Source organism: Hirundo rustica, chromosome 3, assembly GCF_015227805.2.
Source record: "Hirundo rustica isolate bHirRus1 chromosome 3, bHirRus1.pri.v3, whole genome shotgun sequence".
NCBI classification, from domain to species: domain Eukaryota; kingdom Metazoa; phylum Chordata; class Aves; order Passeriformes; family Hirundinidae; genus Hirundo; species Hirundo rustica.
In genome coordinates this window covers 30,021,907-30,044,304 of record NC_053452.1, presented here as the reverse complement: position 1 = coordinate 30,044,304, position 22,398 = coordinate 30,021,907, and the positions used below count along the sequence as shown (strand labels likewise).

Below are 22,398 nucleotides of genomic sequence, written 5' to 3'. Positions count from 1 at the left end.
AGAGCAGGTTTACACAGTTCCAAGAAAAAGGAAAAAAAAAACAGTCCAGGGAACTTCTCTGCCCTAGCTAGCTGAAACTAACTAAAAGCAAAACAAGATCTCTGTCCTGCAGTCTCTCTAAGCCTCCGCCGAACACGCTGTCCGCAGAAGAATGTGGAGGAGTCAGGCAGTTTTCTCAAAACAAACTCCGTGCTTCTCCTTGCTCTTAGAACCAGTCTTAAAGGCACAGGACTCAATATACAGCACAAACAGAACAGACGATTGGGGATACAAGCATCATAAAGTTACTCTAGGACACATCTGTATTCTCTTCAACCAGCAGGAGAATGTGACCTGGCATAAAGATGCCACATTTGCCTCACAGGACTTTCCTCCACCAACAAGAAACCAGGGGAGCTGCTCACTTGCCTGAATGAGGAAGCCCCATCTAGACTAAAGTATAGGCAAGGAATTCTTGCAATAATGTCAACACCTGTGATCAGTAATTAATAAATGCTGCAAACCATAACCAAAGAGATGCTAAGTCTCTGACTTTGGCTGTTTCTTGGAATATATAGCACCTCACATGTATCCAATGGTTTCAAAAGGATGCTACCAGAGAACAGTCTGGTTTTGCACCCACTATGTAAAAACATACTCCTATGTGACACTTATGTTCAAAGCTCTTCACAAAGTCATACTGCAAATTCCTCTTTCAGCTACAGAAATAGAGGCACAGGAGTGATTTGCCCACAGTTGGTGGAAGAGCAGAGGGTTTGATACCCACAGCTCCAAATTCAGAGCACAACATCTCACTGTATGAATCCTTCAGCCTCTTTTCTTTTATCCACCTGCCTGTAGTTAATGAAATTACCTGCTTTTCATTTGCCAACGTGCTGAGCTCTAGGAAGGGAAGCAGGAGAAATCAGCTTGTGTATCAACTCTGAAATTTCAATAGTACAATCTGTATACTGGGATTTATGCATATTTTAAATCTGTTATTCACTTTCATTTATTTTCATTCTAAAAATTATACCACATTCTCTCTTTCTGGACATATTTTAATATTTTTGATCTAACATCTCCTAAGTCTGTGGGGAGGATACAGCCTGTCATTGATATAATGGGAAATAAAACCTATAGAAATTATTTTCCTGATACATTTTCCTTTGTTTTTGAAGACATTTGAAGTTTGACAAATTTTTAACTTTGGCCCCAGAACAATGTTACGTCAGCTTGTGATGTCAGTTTCTGATTGATTGTGACACAATGTTTTGCCACCAGTGGCCCAAAACATCATGTGCAATGTTTCACTCTTCCCCCTTCTTTCTGCTCATTGGTTCCAAAAAAATTAGGAAAATAAAAAAATTGATCCTGTAAGAATGGTGTTTTCATAATGGATAAGTAATCCTGCTAGATTATACTGTATTAGACGAGGTTATACTTTATTAAAAAACAAGTACATATGACAAGAGTTTTGCCAAAAAATTCTTCTTCAATGAAAATTATCCTTTTAAACAGATCTTTTAATGAGCTTCATCTGTTCTTTAGTTTCTCTTCTAACACATACAAGTAATTCATATTTCATGAAACATTATTCTAAAAATTAGATCACCAGTTCTTCCAAACGAAATACAAGGGATTGCATCTTCAGAAAACCTGTTTTTCACAGGATAACTAGCCAGCATAAACTAAAAAATTATACAACTTTCAGATACCTTAGAGGGAGGCAACACCAAAAGAAAAGTCTCCATTACTTCAGTTTGCTTTGAAAATTGGAATACATGCTTTTGTGTTATTGTAACAGATAGGAAAAAGGAGAGGGTTTTTTCCTCAGCGTAGTAATCTCTGACTTCTGATAGTAGCTAAAATATAACCAGCACCCCTCCCTTCACCACAAAACACCACCCCTGACAAAAAACCTAATACCCAAATACAAAAAAAAAAAAAAAATTGTTTTTTGTTCAAAAAAAATTTGGTGTGTTTTTTTTGTTTGTTTGTTTTTTGGTTTTTTGGTGGTTGTTGTTGTTGTTGTTGTTTTTGGGTTGTTTTTTTTTTTTTTGGGGGGGGGGGGGGGTGTTTGTTTTTTGTTTGGTTTTTTTTGTTTGTTTGGGTTTCTTTCCCCCAAATGTACAGGGTGTAAAATGCTAACAAACAATATTCAATAACATCTCTTGGATAGCAGCCATCAAACAGCTCTTAAGTGCCAGGTCCTCTGTCTCTTTCTACATGGCTGCAATGACAGAGTTATGTTTAATGTTTCTTGATTTCCTTTCCTTGAAACTTTTGTAAAACTAATGCCTCCCACTTCTCTTCCATGTTCTTTGTAGGTACCTGCCCCTGTCCAATTCCACCACTGGTGATTTTAAAAACAGACCTTCTATAGCTGCAATTTTTATCAAGTCATCAAGAAGTACGTACAGTGAGGTAAAAATTAGCTTTCTCATAGAGTCTAATAACTGAATGAACATAAAGGCTAATATTAAGCATGGGAGAAGGGCTTCTTCAGAAATATTAACATATCTCAAACTCAAACAACTTATTTTGTGATTTAAAAAGGTTTTATTATCAGGGCTTTATTGCTTGTATTTGACTTGCTCTTCCTTCATCTCTGAGTTGGGATATGTGAGTATCTGAAGCAGATTAAAGCCACCAAATGAGACTTTCTGAAGGGCACATTACATTTTCCTGGGATCAGGATCGGAAATATCATCTGTAAGATCAGCTCTGCAGTTCCAGAAATACTGGGTGAGTGTGTGAGCATGCAAATATGCAGCAGAGTCAGGAGGAAATCTGCATAAGAAACTGAGTAGTTTTCTCTGAAAGAAAGTTCCATGCCCCAGTTACCCCATCATCACCAGTACAGGCTGCCAAAGCACGTCAGTGTGCTATATAGAGCCCGTACTGCTTGCACTTCACACATTAGGAGAGAGGCACTGAAACTCCTTTCTGCTTAAGTACCTGTGGTGTTTGCAGGGCAGACCACAATCTACTTCTCATTCTGACAGTCTCTGAGACTTCTCTGACAGCTCTGAAAACAGATCTCAGCCCTGGCATATTAGCAGAGCCAAAAGCAACAGTTAGATCTTGCCATTACCTACAGCTGATTTCACTGGGAAGCATCTTGTGTCATTCAGTCTTTGAACACGATTCAACTTGGACTTTCAGCCTCCCAGGAAAATGACTTGTTCTTATGTCTAGCACTAGCAAGTGTGTGGTTCATAGGCTCACAAGAAAAATATAAGCGCTAAAAACATTCTGTCGCGTGCTAACAAGTCCTGCACCTTACTGTCTAGTGTTCAATTACTTATGTGTTCTGCGAGAGCAACCATGTTGTCTCTCAGCAATCGTTTTGCCAAGCTAGAAAACACCCTCCTTTCTAGTCTCCTCTCACAAGCTATGTTTGTGATTATTCCAATCCTCTTTTCCCTGCAGCTGCTTTTGCTTCCGTGTCTCCTGCCTTTACCTGACTGACTGCATCTATCTGTCCATCTGTCTATATCTCCTGATAACCTTGCAAAATGGTGTTAGCAATCCCCTCTCCCTGTTGAAAACATTTTTCTGACATTTGATGTTTCCATGCTCATATCTTACTGACTCTTGACACAAATTCTAAGAATTGTTATCTACATGCAAATACATTGCTCATTTTTAAAGGGTGATCCTGAGTTTATTGAAGAATTTCCTGTTTGCTCCTTGCATTTTAAATTATTTGCTCATTTCAATTATTTCAGACCTGATGATAGCATTTTTTTTTCCTTTCTGTCAAATTCCAGCCCTTTCTCCTGCTGCTGATGCTCTTCAGCCATGCATTATTTGCTCACATCGTTAGTATACAAGATTATTACAAGTATACAAGATTATTACAAAGCTGCTAATTAATCAGAGGTCACAAGATCTGTTCCAATGGAGTCTCACCACTCTGCCTCCAGGAGAATGCTTCCTCATCCAGCACAGCGTATTTTCACAGCGGAACAGTGACTTAAATATGTGTTTCTAGTGGCATGGTATCTTCCAGCCGTCAAATTCTCTGTGTGGTCACAGTAATTAAGACCTCTTGGATACCAAGTACCTCTTTGTACCCTACAGCACACCAGGCACCACTTTCAGAACAGGGTGAAAGATATGGGATGTGCAGCATCTCTCAGATACACCATTATTCAGTTTGTCCCTGTAAGGATGGTGATATTCTCACGAGTTTGTATTTGCATACAGAAGAGTTGTGTCTGATGCAGCTTCCCCCTCACCTGATCCCCACCCACAGGCTTACACCCCAGCCTGTCCTTAGCAGGTTTCCATCCCCAAGGAGGTGCCCAGCACCCAGGACTAGGGCTGCTGCTGTTCCCCCGAGTTTCTAACTGGGGAGGTGGAATAGGCTCTAGGTGGTGAGGTTCTGCCCTACCTCCCCAGGGGACCACCACACCTCTTGTCCTCAGGGAATTGCTGCTCCTCATAGTGCCCTAGCAACTACTACAGTTAAGCTGCAGCCCTTTGGTATCAACTGCTTATCCAGTTTTTTATAAACACATGTTGTTTTCATACATACATGTTTTCCATCAGTCTGCTATTGCATAATCATTTTTATTGTCCACATTTCTGCATAACATTTAGCCCAGAGTTATGAACAGAATCATCTGCATTCCTATATTCTATACTGTATTTCATGCCAGCTGGGGTTTGGAGGTGAAAAATCATGTTTTGCTGGAATCAAGTCTTTTAGTCATTTTATCTGTTCTATATTTGTACACATATGAATATGCTAACAGATTTTCCCCTTGGTTTTCAGAGATACCATGAGCTATTTTGTTCGAAGATCTACAGTAAGAGAATTGTGAAACCTAAGCAGAGAAGAAATGAGTGATTTGAAAAACATCTTGAAGTATACATTTAGGTCTGGATGCAAGTCCGGTAAAATTTCACCATGGTTCACGTGGTACAGGTGAAGGGATTGGAATATTTCAATGTTTTCAGTATGAGGAAGACAAGACAACTTGTGCATGGGTACTGGTATGGTGTTAAGGCTCCCAAGTTGGTATAGCCTCCAGATATGTCCAATACATAGCCACTGCACACAAACATGAACATCATGTGCTCACAACCAGATGTATTTAATGTTTCTAGGGAAATAAAACCAGGGAAATTGTTTGATCTTGGCTAAGTGGCTAACACTGAGGCTGAATTCAAAGGTAAGGGACTGAGACAGTCTGGTTATAGGATACAAATTAATTCACATTGGATGTAGCAGGAATTGAAACCTACTAAAATTACACGGTTGTACTATAACATTATGTCATGTCACCTTCGCATTGTTCGAGTGGAAAAAAATGAAGTTGTATTATAGCTGGCCTTCAGTGTCTTAAGAGATGGCTACAAAACAGTCCTGTTCACCTCTGAGAAGGCAGAAACGGGAATTATTTTAGAAACTATGCACCAGTAATAGCAATTTTTTTGATTTTTGATATCCAGATTCTCAACCCGAGTCAAAGACAGGGATGGGATTATTTCAGGTCAGAGATTAGAGAAATACCACTTCTTTAGGCTTCTCCACCCACAAAGGGAGGGATTTGGAGCCCTGTCCCACACTAGCAAATATCACAAGGGGGGAGAGGCTGCAATGGCAGGAACTGGGGATGCCCAGTCCATCTGTATTTCCACCTACCATGAATGTTGGCAAGGCAAGCAAGGAAAAAAAGCTCCGCCTGTATGTATGTTATCGCTCTGTTTCACTTCTACAGGTCTCCCAGTCAACATCCTTTGCAAGTCAGGATCTGCCTCAGGTTTGGTACTGGATTATTTCCTTTGAAGTGCGAGTCAAAATAATACATGCATTTGGAAATATATGCCAGTAACAAATTACTAGTGTGTTCAACAGCATTTTAGACTGCTTCAAATTCCATCCATTCATTACCCAACAGAAGGAACATTAAAAATAAACGAGACTGTTTTGTGGTTATCTGACAGACTGAATCTAAGGCAGTCAGTGTGAAAGCCTTTTTTGCATGTCATACAGCAAAACTGAGAAAAGTTGGTGGATTTCAAGTCAGAACACACCTGTTGCTCCAAAATTACTTATTTTTCTATACCCCATATGACATATGGTAACCTTGGCAAGAGTCGGTTAGCGGATGTGCATTTAAATTTTTGTGGGCATGGAGTAGGACAAAGTTAAACCTCATCTCTAACTTGTTAAGTAAAATAAAATGGGCAATTTATCCCAGGAGATTGCTTTGTGGGGAGACAGGGAATCTATCCTGTTCTGTATGACCGTTGAATTCAGGGACACACTCCAATCAAAACCCCAGTCTGCATCCCGCCCTCTCTCTGCCTGTCAGAGAGCAGTCTCCTTAGACCTTGCAATGCGCTTCCGAAGAGGAAAATGAGCTTCAAGTGCCACTGATCGTGTCCTGACTGGCACAGAGAAACAGCTGCATCACAGCTCACATTACTAATTTCCCAGACACCTAAAGATGTGAGCTGAATCAAAGCCGTTGCAGCACTGAATGCAGTAGCAGACAATTTTACAAAAATGAGAGTGCTCATACTTTTGTTTGGGCTTTTTTGTTTCTCAGTCACATGAATACAATCCTAGGCTCCTGCAATCCTTTTTATTTTCCCCCTTGTTTTTATTTGATTCTCCCTGCCCCTCCATCTAGCATATACAAGTGTTTTGGATACAGACAGTGAGTTACCCAATTATAAACAGTGAAACTAGCATTATGAAAATATAGCTAAAGTCTATGTCAGTGTCACCATTAAACTACTACAGTAAATAAGACATTATGGTACTTTTTTATGGACCTCTTTATCTTAAGTGGTTTTTTTCTCTCCTCATATGTACATCCCCTTAGAACAACTAGTTACCTACTATGAAAGAATTCTCAAGACTGTAGCATTTATTATCATCTAAATTGCCAAGAACATTAAGACATCATTGGTGACAACTGTAACTAACCAAAGCAGGAGGGAAATAGTATTTTTCCATTATCTGTTTCTTTTAATTTAAATTTTCTGTGCATTTCAAAATGAGGAAAAAACTCTTTTGTCCTGTCTTGAAAATGTTTCACAGCATTCATTCTTCAGCCCTACTCAAAGACTTAAGGATGAAATTATGAAAATACTCCTTCATCTATATTCTCCCATATAAGTAGACCTTCACTGAAAGATGTGGAATAATTGTATAAAATTAATCTCTTATCTATCTGTCTATATTCAGAATGGAATATTAAATGAATAATGTTATTACAGTTGAGTAAGTCAGTATTAGGAAAAAACGTTTCTGATTTATTTTGCTATTTTTTCCTGCCTGAGCACCGGGCAACCCATTCTTCAAATTTATTGTTGCTTGACGCAGAATAAAGCTGGCAAAAAAATCTTGAAAGCCAATTCTGCAGCTATTTAACTTTACACTTTTTGAGTAGGTTGCTGACAACATGTTAAGTTCAGCATCAGAATAAGCCTTTAGAGTCCTAGTCTTGAGCTGCTGTTAAGTCACTCATTAAGAACGTTTGAGAGTCAGAATTTAGACTGTTCTTTAGCATTGATTGATATAAATCAATGGGGTTTTTTTGTTTGTTTCAAGGAACACAAGCAAATTCCAAAGTCTACAACTCATAACAGCAAATCGGAATGCATTTTCTTTTGATCAAACCCAACACTATTCACCTGCAGACCTTCGTCTGCAAATTCTCTCAGATACAACTTTCTTGATACAGTAATCTTTGTCCAGGAGAATGTTATCAGAGAGAAAGAAAAGAGTAAAAAATGACCTTATGCTCAAATTGCAAAGAAACATTTCAGTGACTCAAAGAGACAGCTAAACATCCTCTCATCAAAAAGTTAATATGCAATTTTTGACTGAAATATTTTGACTCAGAAAAGTCTCACTCTTTATTTTTTACTTTTACAAGCTACAGTTTTTCCAAGTATTATTTTTATTAAATTATTTGCCTAGTCAACAGAATGGTAGAAAATATTGAGATTTTGAAGAAATGCAGAGTAAAACAAAACGGAAAATTCCTGTGTAAACTGGCATAAACTATGATGATTTCTAAATTATCTATCACCATTCAGAAAATCTTTAACTGCTTCTTTAAAAACATTAGCACAATGTTCTGCCATTTTCATAAAGGCAAATCTAATATTTGAAGTTGTTAGGAACTGAATGGAGAACAGAATAAAAAGTATCTTTGCACCGCTTTATAAATCCATGGCATGCTCACATCTTGAACACAATACAATTCAATCAATTTGGAAAACAGTTTAGTGTAGTTTTGAAGTCATGGTAAGGGTGATTAGAAATACAGAACAGATTTCATGTGCATATAGCCTGCATTTCTTCATCTTGGAAAAGGCGGGACTGAAGGAAGTCAGCAAATAGGTCTACACAGTCTTAACTAGCAGACAGGAAGTAATTGCAAGCTATTATGAGTGTAGGAACTAGAGGTGCTCCAATGTTTTATATTAGGAAAAACAACAGATAAAACTGCTTTTACACAACTTACAAATAAATTGCAGAACTCATTATTGCAAGATACAGAGGTGAGCGAGAGTTTAAACATATTCAAAACTGTTTCAGAGAGCTCCTGGGGAAAGATCTGCTGGCGTGGTGTTGAATGTGATGGAAGGGGTACAACATCTAGCACCTGTCAGTTCTAAAGAAGGTGGCTTGAGGGCACCAACAAAGAATCACTCTCTCTACTTCCTTCCATTTCTTACATTTATACACTTGCAGCTGATCCCTGTAGGAAAGAACATTTGGGGCTGCATAGACTTTTGATGCAACCCTGAATACCACTTCATAGATCCTGAAGAAATATAGGTAAATTCCTTGATTTCTTTTTTTTTTTTTTTTCTGAGAGCTAAACTTAATGAATCTCTTCAATGTTAATATATTTGTTATCCTAATTTATTCTTGTTTAATTTTGACACCTCTGTTATGATAACAGCAAAATAACAACTTATCAATGTACTTCCTATTGGCAAGATTTCCAAATACTGCAGTAGTAAAACCAATAATCTAAATTTCAGCAACAACTATGATCAACGCTATGTTTAAAGCTGCTGATACAGCAGGCTTGATAATTGCCACATATGTTTTGCAAGACTTTGATCTGGGAGCCATCAGCATAGATCATTACACAAAACATTTTTAATAAATTCGACACTCTCTTCAGAGTGGGTCTGCATTTTTTTAAACATGTCTGGACTCTGAAAATGGGTAGAATTCCCTAGTTTGTGTGACTGCAAATTTAAGCAATGGCTTGTGATATTTGCTTTCTGTTAATATTTTTTATAAAGCAGATGGCTGAAATCAGTAACTTTTGCATATTCTAGTGTTCTGTGAGATGAGTTCTGTCTCTCTTCTCTCAGTGCCTTTGAATCAGCTCATTAGATGGAGTAAAGAATACTTCACTGGTATCAGTGATCCTACAACACTTTACGCCAGCTAAGAATCTGATCCTGCCAGCTAGGACAGGAAAAGGAGAGCGTGTAGAGAGCAGATGTCCCTCATGCCTTTTCAATGAATTTTTGAAACACTAATGTTGCTATTAACAGAATTGACAGTAAGCTTGGTAAAGATGAACTGCAGTCACATCAGTTTCTGCCAGTGCTGACTCAGCTTCTCTGTGCAAACTTCATATGCAGGAGCCAGGGAAGTGCAGGCATAAAGCAATTATGACACTCTTCTGTTTTGAGTTGCTTCTGTTGCTGTCAAACTGTAAAGAAGCAAAGAAGACTGGAGTAATCTCATCTGAGAAGATTTTGGCCATCTTTTGTTACAGGCTTTGTTTGTCCAAGTTTCTTTGGATAAGGGATTGCTTTGAAACAGTTTAGATGAAGCAAAAAGTTTCCTGAAAGCTGGAATTCAAATAATCCATGTCATGCACTGGTACAAGTATTTCAGTCCATGTATACCCTGCAATCTCTGGTTTCTTAACAGATTCAAAGTCTGTTGTATTTTTGCCACAGGGGTTTAATGGACTTCTCTTGCTCTCCTATACACGAATCATTTTAAAGCCATAAAAACCAGTAAGAAGATACAAACCACTCCCTTCTTCATTCCTTGTTCTACCCAAAAAACTCACAGAAACAAACCAAACCAAATTTCATCCTTCCAGTATATCCAGACCTTCAGGATCTGCAGCTTGGAAATCTGCCCGTTTAAAATTTCTCACAGTGGGAACTATTTTTGCCAAATGTTAAGAGCAGACACAAGGCAAATCCTCACCAAGTTCTGCTCTCTTCTAGTCTCAACCTTGATTAAAAAGAAAAAAAATTCTCTTCCACATTTTTTCCTACCTTTTGAGCTGGCATAAGTAATGTGAGGAAAAGTAGAGGAAAGGGAAAATTTCAATTGCCTGCTGCACAAAATACCACTAATTTGAATATCCTTACCAGGCCTTATTTAAGATTAAGTGTGTTTTAAGTGGTGAATGCTCTAAGACCATGAAGACTGTCCTTGAAAAACTGCCTGGATGTCCTGCAACTCCACGTGTCTCAGGAGTTGAAGCACATGTCCAGCATTTCACCATCCTTTCTGGGAGAAGTATCCCAGGTATGATGCAGGAAGGGCACTCTTGTTTGTGGTTTCTGACTGGATGATTTCAATCTCAACAAATCTTTTCTCTTTTCCTCTTGTTCTGTCTAAAAAATGCAGAGAAAGGGTATTTCAAACCCATTCCTTTGAAACATGAGGCAATACAAATAAAGTTAAATAAGATGTGTCAAACAAGAAAAAGAAAGAGCCCAAACTAGGAAAAAAGGGACATGGATCATTGAAAAAATCTCTTAGCTGTATGTTTGGTTTTGTAAAAATAAACTTTTAAAATGTGTGTTTTCTAGGTTTTCCACAAATTGCAGTTCTATATTCTATTCAAAATCCTCTTTTATATAGGACTGGCAGATTATGAATTGTACATTACTGATGCAAACATACGAAGACTGTGAAGTCAAAGCAAACAATATTCTACAAAATACTGGTTAGGGTTTCCTACACAATTTTAACATGGAACATTTGAGTATAAGTATTAGGGCATATTTGCAATTATATTTCCATGAATTATCTACAACTTTCCTCATTCAGTTTCTATCTTTCCTTCTTTGCCTTCCGTTACTACTCCAGCTTTCAATTTTTCCATTTGTTTTCTCTACATATATCTGATATTTACATCACCTGTACATTGCTTTAATAATCCCTTTAGAATCATTGTCACCTCCTTCTTATCCAGCCTTTAACTTAATCATCCAAAGAACGTACATATTTTCTTTTAGTCTGGAGCTAACCCATCCATGTAGCAGATAATAAAATCACAAAAGCAGAGAAAAAAAATATGAAAAGAAAGATACAGTCTCTTGCATTTTTCCTCAAACTGAAAATTATTTTATCCAATTAAAAAATTCAAAATCAAAAAGAAAGACATTATTGGCAGCCTAAAACAACTTCCAGGAAAGTTATGATTTGAATGAAGAGATTTGAGGATGGAAACCACCTGGAGATATTAGTTTCAGTATTTTTGACCAGCATTCCATTTTTAAGACACTCAGCTCACATCTTGAACTGATCTGAATTTATGAAGCTAGAGATCATCAGTCATATTATGATGTGTCAGAAATTAATTTAAAACAGGGTATTTTGTACCTATCTATACTGCATTTAAACACATTAATAATCCAATCTCTTTGTCCTGGGAAATGACTTCTCATTCTTTATATAAAGACCCCTAAGCCTCATAATACAGTATTTTATTTCAAAGTTAAATCCTCCCACCCCTTTTGAATGAGGCTGATTTTGAGATCTAGGCTGTGCTAATCCCTATCTGTGCAATATATGCAGGGTATAAAGGCTGAGACGGTGCTACAAATTAAGAAATATGCCCTCAGATAGGATGGTCTCAATCTACTGTGAGTAAATGTCTTGTAACTGTTGTGAAAGGTCTGTGGGTAAGCCAAAAAAGTAGACTTTTAATATTGACTCAGTCTTTTTAAAGACACCATTTTTCAAGAGTGTGGTTTTTCTCTCTTTTTTAGGATCTAAATATTGCTACCCTCTGTTCATCTCTAAACTTGCATAACCACATTGGAAGACTTCCCCATACTGCACATCCGCAGGAATCTCACTTCTTATCAGAGGAGACCAGCATCAGTGGCTTAAAAGAGATTTTCCACAGACAGTTTGCTGCTTGGTTTCTGTGAGAACTTTCTGCTGAAGAACAGAACAGAAACACAACAGACTTTGTGATAAATTATCATCACCATCATCATCATTACTTGTTTGGCTAGTATTAACATCCAGAAGCTTGAAACATGCGCTTGAAATTGCACAAGTTTAAAACAAACTCTTTGAAACGGTTATGTATATATGAAAAAATTATGGAGAAAGAAGAATATTTCATGGATGAAGAGCTTTATAAAAATAAATTCACATTTCTTAGGGTTATTTGACATCTAGAGATACAAGGAAATCATCAAAATTCAATGGTTCACCAAAATCACTGAGATCTTCTTCATCATTACATGTCTGTATAGATTTTAGCTACTATCTATGAGTTTGGGTTTGTCTCCCTTAGTATTACCCACCTAGAAATGAGTGTGCAGAAGAAGCTGTCTGCATGGCTTTACCCTATAGGCTGTAAGGACACACAAGTATCTCCACTGGCTGATTCAGACAGTACTGTGTTGCTCAGCGTGAAATGACTTCTGGTTTCCATTACCTAGAGAGGTTTGTCAAACACAAAGCAACAGACCACACCTGTAGCTCACAAATTCCAAACTACTGACTTACCTCATAAAAAACAACCAGTAGCTTTCCTATGGACACAGTAGCATTACGATTCCATTCTGTAAGTCACAAAGATACGAAAAAAAAAAATGGTTATAGCAACTCAGACTTCAAGCTTTACAAATCACCAAGAAATTTGTAGTATCTAAGATCAGGTGCAGACAACACAACAACAACAACAACAAAAGAGGCTGCGCTACGCTTTTAGCCACATGCAGGAAAAATTTCAACAAAGCATCTGGCTTAATTCCCACTGTGATGTTGCCATGCATTCATTTAGCAATGATAGATCTCAACTGTCACATGCTCTGGGCACAAGGGTTGGAGGGGCTCCAAAATAACCTTTTCTGAACTTCATCTGTGATCCCTTGGACAAAGCATGTAATTTCCCACGGGACATAATCAAAACTAAGTGTACATGCAGCTATTCATAGCTCCTGCTTGGGCCTGGGTGCAGCTCCCAGCCTAGGCACAGGGCCTCCTACTGAGGGGTGGTTGCTCAGTGTCAGATCTGCCTCCAACAGCAGCCTTGCCAGGAGATACTATGACTGATTTTCTTGTCATTGATGCTGAAAATTTATTTTCTGTAAAGAGGGAGCCATTCTTTTCAACCTAAGTCAGTTGAAAAAGAAGCCACACTTGCAGTTGGAAGTGCAAAGAAAGCTGTAATTCTTCACCTGCATCACAGAAAAGCACCTGTGCTTAGAGAAAACTTCAAGCATATCAATAATAACCAGGTTAAGGTCATCTTAAAAGGAAGGTCACCACAATTCTTATTGGACAGAGCAAATTACCCCAGTCCTTTTTCCTTTCAGCTATGATTTTGTTCACTGACCTTTGGAAAGTATGATCAAATAGCCTTAAGCAGCAGTTGTAAAGCATAAGATCATTGCATGGACACTGATTTCATTAGGCAGCTTTGTATAAATTAGCATTACTTACTGGGGGGTATGCAACTAATGGTACCGAAAAGAAGTGAGGTCTGTTCATTCTGTGTGCTGTCCCTGTAAGTGAAGCCATCCTTCCCCTCTGTAGAGACACAGCTGCCTTTCTGTGCTCTGCTGCAGATGTGAAATGTTACACAGACCCTCTGTGATGTGCTTTATTCCTAACAGAGACCATGCAGACCATGTGAGGGAGAGATTAGTGGCCATGGACTCTTGTGAAGCTGCTCATATTTAGCCCAAGTAAAGGCCTCATTCACTGTCAGGTTTTTCACTCTCAAGCCAAAGCAACCTCCGGTCAGATTTGACACTGCCTAGTATTAGAGTTCCTACCAAGTAAAGCAAGACAAGCAACAGTGAAGTCCCTTGTAAACTCCTAGGATCCTCCATCATATGGGAAATCTACCTGAGGTTTGGTGCTTTAGCCTGTTTTTTCTTCTTTAGGAATATTAGGTTTAGTCATGGGGGAGGGTTTTGATTCTGGCTAGTGCCATTCTCACGATGGCAGCAATTATTGAAGCAGAAGGCTTCATATTGACTGTTGGGCACATCCTCAATATCTTTAGAGTTTAAATTTATCCAATTTTTTTTCTAAGATTGTTCCCCAGCTGGATCCCATCCACCAAGACCGCCAGTGCCGTGCTAGTAAAAATGTCTTCTGCATAGCTGAGCTCCGACCATGCAAACATCCCTAAACCTTTAAACATCTTTAAAATGTCAGTAGGTTTGGATGGATTAGAATTCAGGGCCAATCTTAGTTTTTATGGACCAGTTTGCTAATCTCCCTTGAGAACAGTTAGCTCTGTCTGAAACTCCGGGAAACAGGACGAGAATGAAACTTTAACAATAAGAAAAAAATTAATCAGATAAGAGCTTAGGTAATGAATTATGAACCATCTTCCCCTTGTGGCAACTGTAGAATTGTTACTAAACGATAGGAGAGGAAAAAAACCACAGTTCTGAAACAAGCACTAAAAATTCACATTTCAGCTGCAATCCTGATACTCAAACTTGTCTAACTCCTTTAAGTGATCCTCTAAGTCTTTTCCCTTCTATATTTCAGTGAAACAATAGGAACTAGCACACGGGGGTGTTGTATTCTGGTACACAGTCCCTTCCCTATATTGCTTCTAAGAAGCTGATAGCTGTCAGTCCCTGCAAGGAAAGTTTGAAAGGCTCCAGGGGTATGTTTTGTTTGCAGCAACACTGACTGGAGACATGCCCCATAAACTTTCTCCAGAGTCTTGAAGATCATTACTTGGAGTTTTGTTATCCATACATGTATAAAGGATACCTCAAAAGGTAGCTTGGCTTTTTTTTTTTTTTTTTTGCTACTAAAGAAGGGACAATTTATATTCCCTCCTTTAATTCCCTTATGTCAAACTTGATCCATAATTTTAAGTAGTGTAATGGCAACAGGATGATCTTCCTTACATAGTTATGTTTGCTTTTAGGAGGAACTTAAAAATACTGGGCACTGTACTTGCTCTTGCAAATCAAATTTGCTGTGATGGTGAGAGATCTCACACAAAAACAGAGCAAGGACAAACTTCAGGCTGCAAGTTCACTTCAACACCCATAAAAATCCGCCCAAGGGAGAAATCTCTTTTCTTCCACTTACTGTGGATGAAGAAGCAGGAGAAGATGGGGTTGAAATGAGGACAAAGTGAACTGAGTCCCAGTCTCTGCATTTAGGTGAGGGGATGACCAAGGAGCCTGAGCTCATCCCAGTCTTTGGCTGCAGCATATGCTAACATCTCCTTACTTCAATATTCTGTACCTTGGCTTAATCTAGGATGAGTTTTGTCAGTGTCTCCTTGCATTTTTGTGGGCTAGCTAAAGAAATGCAGCCCAAAGTAAGAAGGGAATTAAATCAGTGTTCTTTCACTTTTGTTTTATTTAGGATATATTGGCAAATTTCCATTTTCTTCCAGTCTGAGATCTACAAAGTTGTCCAAAACTGTGAAGGTTCACTTCCACTTTGGGGAAGAAAGATCAGTTAGCTTGAATTAGTTTAGTCCAATGCTTATAATTGACTTTTTAACAATATGTTTGTTTCAGGTTCATTTTGAGAAACGAGCATATATCAGATTTTCCTTGAGAGGTAGGCTCATGACATTAAGCAGTGGTCATGCATTATTCCAGGTCTATCTTAGCAAAACCAATTAGTAGTCCTCTGTCATACTAGATCACATTTCAAGTATTGTTTTAGAGAGTCTAGTATTATTCTGCTGTATCTGCTTCCTTTCATAGACCCAGTAATGGAACAGAATCCACTTGCTAAATGTGCAGATGACCTAAAGCTGAGGAGGGCTGCAGTGCTTTAGAAAACACTAACAGAATAAAAAGTGATCTTTGCAAAAAGAAAAATCAGTCTAGAATTAATATGTGTAATTCAATGAACTCAGGTGCAAGACAGTCCTGCAAGTTAGGCAAGACTTCAGACAGGACAGAACAACTGGCCAAGAGATGTTTCTAGGATGGGTCAATTTGTGGCAGTGGGTCACAAAGGGAATTCTAATCAATTGTGGCATATTATGGAAATAAAAAGTTCCGCTTAATGTCACCATTAAGTGTAGGAACAAGGAAATTTTCTATAACTGAAAATACATAAAATACATAACCCTTCTATACATAAGACCTCATGTGGGATACTGACTCTTGTTTCAGGCATTGTATTTCAAGAAGAGCAGGGAACATTCTGTCTGAGAATAGCAAGGAGATTCAGAAGGCCAGAAACCTAAATAATACAACCCCATCAAAGGAATCAAAGACCAAAGGAGAAAAAATTAAGGGAAAAAGAAATTATTCATGTCATAAAAAAAAAAAAAAATACAAAAATGTAATGTGGAATACAAAACCATCCTGCAAGGAATAAAGGATTAATCTGTCTGGGCACCTGGTAGATAGGGCAGGAGGAAATTCCTTAGTAACTAAGAGAAGCTTTCTAATTGTATTCTTAGTTAAGAACTGGAGAAGTTTCCCATAGGAAGCAGTTCTATCTTTTCTTTGAATTTCTTGAAGAACAGATAACACAAATGCCTGACAGGATTGCTTTAAATATAGCTGATTCTGCTTTGGAGTTAAAGGATCGGCTAAGAATGCCTCTTGAGATGGCTTCCAGCTTCCTTTTAGCTCTAGTCTCTGTTCATTCTACCTTTTCTATGTACCTACTGCAGTATATCAGAAGGCAATTAAAACATTAAAAAGTACATTTTGTATTTTTTCCTCCTAAAACAAGCAATTTAATGATACTAATAAAAATGGTTTGCTCACCGCACTCCCTTAGTGTGCTCTAATTATAACATTGAAATATTTGTACTTCATATGGGAGCTCTGCTCACTATTGAAATCCAGACTTCTGTCATCTGCTTTTTCACAGCTAAATCTGCAGGCAGCAGTAGGAACAAAACAAGTCCAATCTTCTTGAGACCAACAGCAAGGGAAATGAGAGCTCAGTCACTCGTTATCTTGGCATAAATAAGTATATATCTCTCCCAGACTAGCAAAAGTAATCATGGATACATGATACACTATCACAACTATTAGTCTGCCTAGCCTTAGCTTGCCTTGCCCTTTACCAAGTGTACTGAGCATATTAGCCAAAACTCATCTTCCCTGACATTTTCCAGTGCAGCTCTAGCAGGTAATTCCCATGTTAAATCAGATTTTTTCACTGGAAATGTCTGCTGGGTGTCTGAATTACAGCAGTCATGGAGTATCCGCAAGCCTGCTTGCTGGGACTCCAGCCCCCACAGAGATTCAGCCAGCCCAAGCTGTTTGGCAGCTGAAAGCAGGTTTTGTCATCTCAGTTATGCAGCAACTGCTCTCACGTTGGCAGGATACCACTCTGGCACACATGCATAGGCTTTTCCTGGTCATATTTGTAAAAGGCTCCTGGGAAGGTGCCTAGATAGAGTCAGGTTATTAATGCAGAGCACAGGATTAAAACAGCATGGATGTCAGCGTAGCCCTCTTGATGCTTGTACAATGACAGACATCCCTAGGCAGAGGCAAAACCTTGTTTGCTCTGCCCCATGTGCTCTCTTCAAGGGGCTGTTCCTGGCTCCTTGTCTTCTGCTCTCACAGAGGAGAGCTTCCTGCTGCTGGGTATCCCTATGCACGAGCCTACTCTTGGTCTCTTTTTAAACAACCTTCCCTGAAGAGCCGCAGTTGCCTTGTCCTCACTGTGTCACCTCAAAGCAGGTGTCAGTGGCCTTGTTGTTAAAATGAAAGAGGGTTCTAGAGAAGGGTCCCACACATGACTGAGCAGTGAATGGTCCCAGTTCTGTGGTGAGGGTCCTTGCTCAGATACTCAGGCTTTCAATGCGAGACTGTTTTGGCCCATTTACTGGGGGGTAGCAGCAATAATCTGCCAGACAAAAGGAAGCCGATACCTACAGTGTACTCACAGTAATGAATGGGTACTCCCAGCATCTAGTGAGGGACTCTGTCCCAGGAGTCCTTCTGAATATCTTAAAGTTAGCTACACACATACTTCCAGTTAAAAAAAAAAAAAAAAAAATCTCCCCAGACTTATCCTACAGCTTTTCTCTGTATCCAGGACATTGCCTGGTAAAGAAAAACAAATGAAAAGAGAGCATGCACCAATCTTTTCAATCTGGATAGAAAAAGAGAAGAAATAAGAAGAAAATAAGGAGCTGATAATTATGCCAGACCTTCTGGCAGCCAAAAAACAGAGTAAGAGTAGGGAGGGCATGCCTCAGAATTCTTCTCTTTTATATGGAAATGTGGAATGTGCTGTTAAGACTAGATTAACTGTTCTGAATTAATAAAATACAAAACCTGAACATTTATTCAAAATTCAGGCCAAACTTCAAGCTGCTTTGAGGTTGACAAACAAAAACAAAGACTTGTATTACCTCCCCCTTACATTATTTTTTAGTTTTGATCAGCACAGAAATACATCAGTGCCTGGTCTCTGCCTAAGCAAAACCCAGTCATGCTGGAATGCCTCCAGAAAATCTTCACACATCCATTCAAACGTTGCACTCTTGGGACATCCAGGTAAATGGGATAAGCTTGCAGATTCTTTTGCCTTTCAGAATCTTTCTTGTCTTCAGTAAGTTTTCATTTTCTGAATATTTCTCTACTTCAGCACAGAGAGCAAATGCTAGGGATGTGACATACATACTAACCATTAGTGAAATTAGGTTGAAGGAGAAAGGATTTATCAATTAAGTTGCAAAGGACATTAAGGGAAGACAATTCCTTTTAACTGGGGGAAGGAAGAAAGATTTTCCTTCCTTTCTGGACATTGGTGTTCTAATTCAATGTAAACCTCTCTAGACAACATTATCAGCCTATAGGTATCTTATTTTTCTCTCTTTATTAGCCAGTGGCGTCTTTCTTGCTCTAAGAAGAGCAAAATGGGCTCACAGCATTTCCTTTTTTCCAGAGAGTATAGATACAATGTCTTACAGGCTAAGCCATGAGGTTATCTAATACCCACTTACAAAGACTTCTTTTGTGAAATCTTTTCCTTTCCTATATGCACTATCCATTGGGGAAAAAAAGAAAACCCATGTTTAAAAGTCCTTGCCAGAACCAACAGGGATGGATGCTTCTGCATATACATTGAGAGTGGGCGCGCTGGACATGAGAGAACATATCCAAAGGAAGAAAATACAGAGAATTTTCTTTTTAATTAAATAGAATACTTCTATTATACTAATATATACATTCCCAACATTGATCATAGTTAAAACATTGTTTTGAATAAGAAATTATCACAGTTACCAATTTTTGTCCTTTAAAAATTCTAATTAATGGGAGTTCTGAGATAAACTGAAAGGAATGACAACTTAAAATAATGTCTTTTCTTTTTGAAGTGAGATGACAGGGGCTCACAAAAGTGAGATGTGTTACAGTAACTGGCTGTGGAGGAAAGTTTCTCACTGCAGCATGAGAAAACCAAAGTATTATCTGAGTCAGAGCTGATGTTCAAAGCCTTCATTAAAAGGCACCAGGATATAAACTAAAACATAAAATACCAGCTTACCATATATTTGGTCCTGTGAATGATCCATCTCCTGAGTGTTCAGGATTTTCACCAATGAACAGCTTAGTCTCAGCTGCTGTCACACCCTCCACCCTTTTCTTTGACCCTACCAGATATCTTGGTACTCCTGTTAATGTCCTCTTGCACATTGCCACTATAAGCATGTCCATGAGGGTTGTATTAATCACCAACCATCTTATGTTGGCTACAATTAAAATGCAAGTGTTGCAGCAGCCCTCTTGTTAGAGAGTAGAAATAAGCCAAGACACAGACTTCCTGTTTATCAAGGCATGAAAAGGGGCCTGGTTTATTCCTCTTTACAGCTTAGCCATCCTGACTCCGGCTGCAGCAAGCTCCTACTGTAGGTTTCCCTTGCAGCCTCTGACTGCTGGTTATTTCCCGCTAAACTGTGACTGCATGCACTAGTTTACAGACTCTGATTGCAGGCTTTTACCTGGCTAGACTGTGACTGCAGGTTCCAACAACAGGCTCTAACTGCAGAGCCAGACTGACCTTACAGCAGCGACCCTCTCTCCCGAGGATCCTTCTCCTTCATGATTTTCTCTCACCACCTAACCCACTCCCTTTAATTACACTTATCTTTATTGGATATTGCTGTGACTCATCAGTGGCAAGGCTGTATTGGGTAATTAACACAGCTGTTATTTATCACAGACAAGGTCATCGGTACTCCCTTCTCCTACATCCAAGAGTGACAGGAACTCTCAAAGAAATTTCCAACAGTAGCTAATCTGAATGTCTGCCACACCTCCTCCTTAGAGATCTCAGAGTCTTTGGGGACTATATAACTTCAATATTTTATTGTAGAAGTGTGTCATGGTTTCACGTTTGCCAAATTCTGGTTGCTAAATTTAGTGTAGTGGTCTTAGTGCTCACTCTTTTTTCTGTGTGAGAAAGACTAGGAGAAAAGCAAAGCAGGCTCAAGCTTAAAAATGAACAAATAATATTATTGACACATACTAAAAAAAAAAAAAAAAAAGTTGGGAAAAAAACTAAAACAAAAAAGAATGAAACTCCAAAAACACTTTTCCCTCCCACTACAAACTGTTAACTTTCCTACAAAACAGCATAAAGAGATAAAACCTGTAATTTTCAGTCAGTTTCACCATTTGAAAATAGTCTTTCATCAATTCTTTAGGAGAAGAGTCTCTCTTAGAGTCATGGATCCCACTGACAACCTAGAACATAACTGTCCCAAAAACAGCCGCCCAGAGAAACGTGTGTTTGTGACCCCTCCCATTAGCAGTTTCCCAAGCTGCTCATGGGTCATGGGTCTTAGACTTTTGCATATTGGGGTGTCAGGTTTTCAAGATGAATAACTCTAAAGGCAAAGGATTCTTCATCTCAAGGCACAGAGATATCTTCTCACTTCTTCATTGGTGCAGAGAACTTCTCATCTCTATCTCTATTCAAGCATCTTATACGATTAATATCACTTAGTCCATCACATACACCTTTGCTCAAATCCACACACAAATCTAAACAATCATCTCCCCAAATGCATATCTTTCCCATGATTTAAAGGGATAATCTAGAGTTCATTTCCATGGCTCAACAACAACAACAAACAGAACAACGAACTCCTCAAGCCCATCCCAATAGTCTTTTCACTCTCGCTCCACTGACTTAATGCGGTTTCTTCTTTATGTTCACTGTGTCTCCTTTTCTCTCTCAGGGAAGGATTAGGCTTTGGAAGCTTCATGTTGCTAGGAAAGGGTTAAATCTGCCCAGAGTCTTTTCTCTCTCACTGCAGCTCATGGTGTTAGATGTTCAAGGCCGTGCTGGTTGGAGGGGGAGGAAAGAACTCACACAGAAAGATCAGAGATCAGAGCACCCGGGGAGTCCAGAATCAAAAAAAACAGGCAGGATCATAAATGCCTTCTCAGCCCAGCCCTCGGTGTAAATCGGGGCAGACTAGGCCTAAATGGGGCCCACAGCTCTTATCAGGGGCCCGGAAGAGATCCCTCCCTGCCCCGGGGAAGTTTGGAGGAAGTAGCTGTTGTAAAGCAGCAACCTCTCCTTCCCCCCCTACCACCCGGGAGCCGATGGAATCCGGCCAGTCCTCAGGCAGCTCCCCCCAAAAGGCGGAAGCAGCAGGCCCAGCTCGATGTTACCTGTCTCTCTCTGGCCAAAGGGAAAAAGGCTAACCTGCAGGAAATCAAGGGGTTTTATATAGTGCTTCCCAAAGTCGTAACTGACATTTTTTAGTGGTCAAAACAGATGCCAATATTCCAACCAACACTCTGATAGGTCCCTGTCCGTTCTAAAGAAATTCCTAGGTCCTGACTGGGAAATACATTCTACATTTCTCTATAAGTAGAAACAAAACTGTACTAGCCCATGACAGTGTTTTTGCCCATGGCAATGCAGAATAGCTGTTGGAGCTGGACAAGAATACCAGTGCCTCACCATCTATCTTTAACCCTAAAATCACCCAGCTTTAATTAAAAAAAAAAAAAAAAAAAAAAAAAAAAAAAGGAACATTTAATCATTTTGATAGTCAGAACAGAGAAGCCAGAGCTGAATGTTTGAAAACTGTGTTGCACCAGCAACGTGGCTAAATCACTCCAGAGGGAGTGATAATAAAGGAGGTAGACAATGCCATACGTAATAGATTATTAGCTCTACCACAATGCCCAGTTTTGTCATCTCAA

The 22,398-nt window shown here is 39.0% G+C and overlaps 1 long non-coding RNA gene across 1 annotated transcript; it reads right to left on the bottom strand.

Moving 5' to 3' along the window:
* Positions 1–7,839: 7,839 nt before the first annotated feature.
* LOC120750399 (uncharacterized) lies at positions 7,840–20,266 on the bottom strand. Its single transcript, XR_005699973.2, has 3 exons — positions 19,724–20,266; positions 12,761–12,816; positions 7,840–9,695 (listed from the first exon to the last, which is right to left on the bottom strand). It is a non-coding gene; the product is annotated as an uncharacterized LOC120750399 (long non-coding RNA).
* Between the last annotated feature and the right edge of the window lie 2,132 nt (positions 20,267–22,398).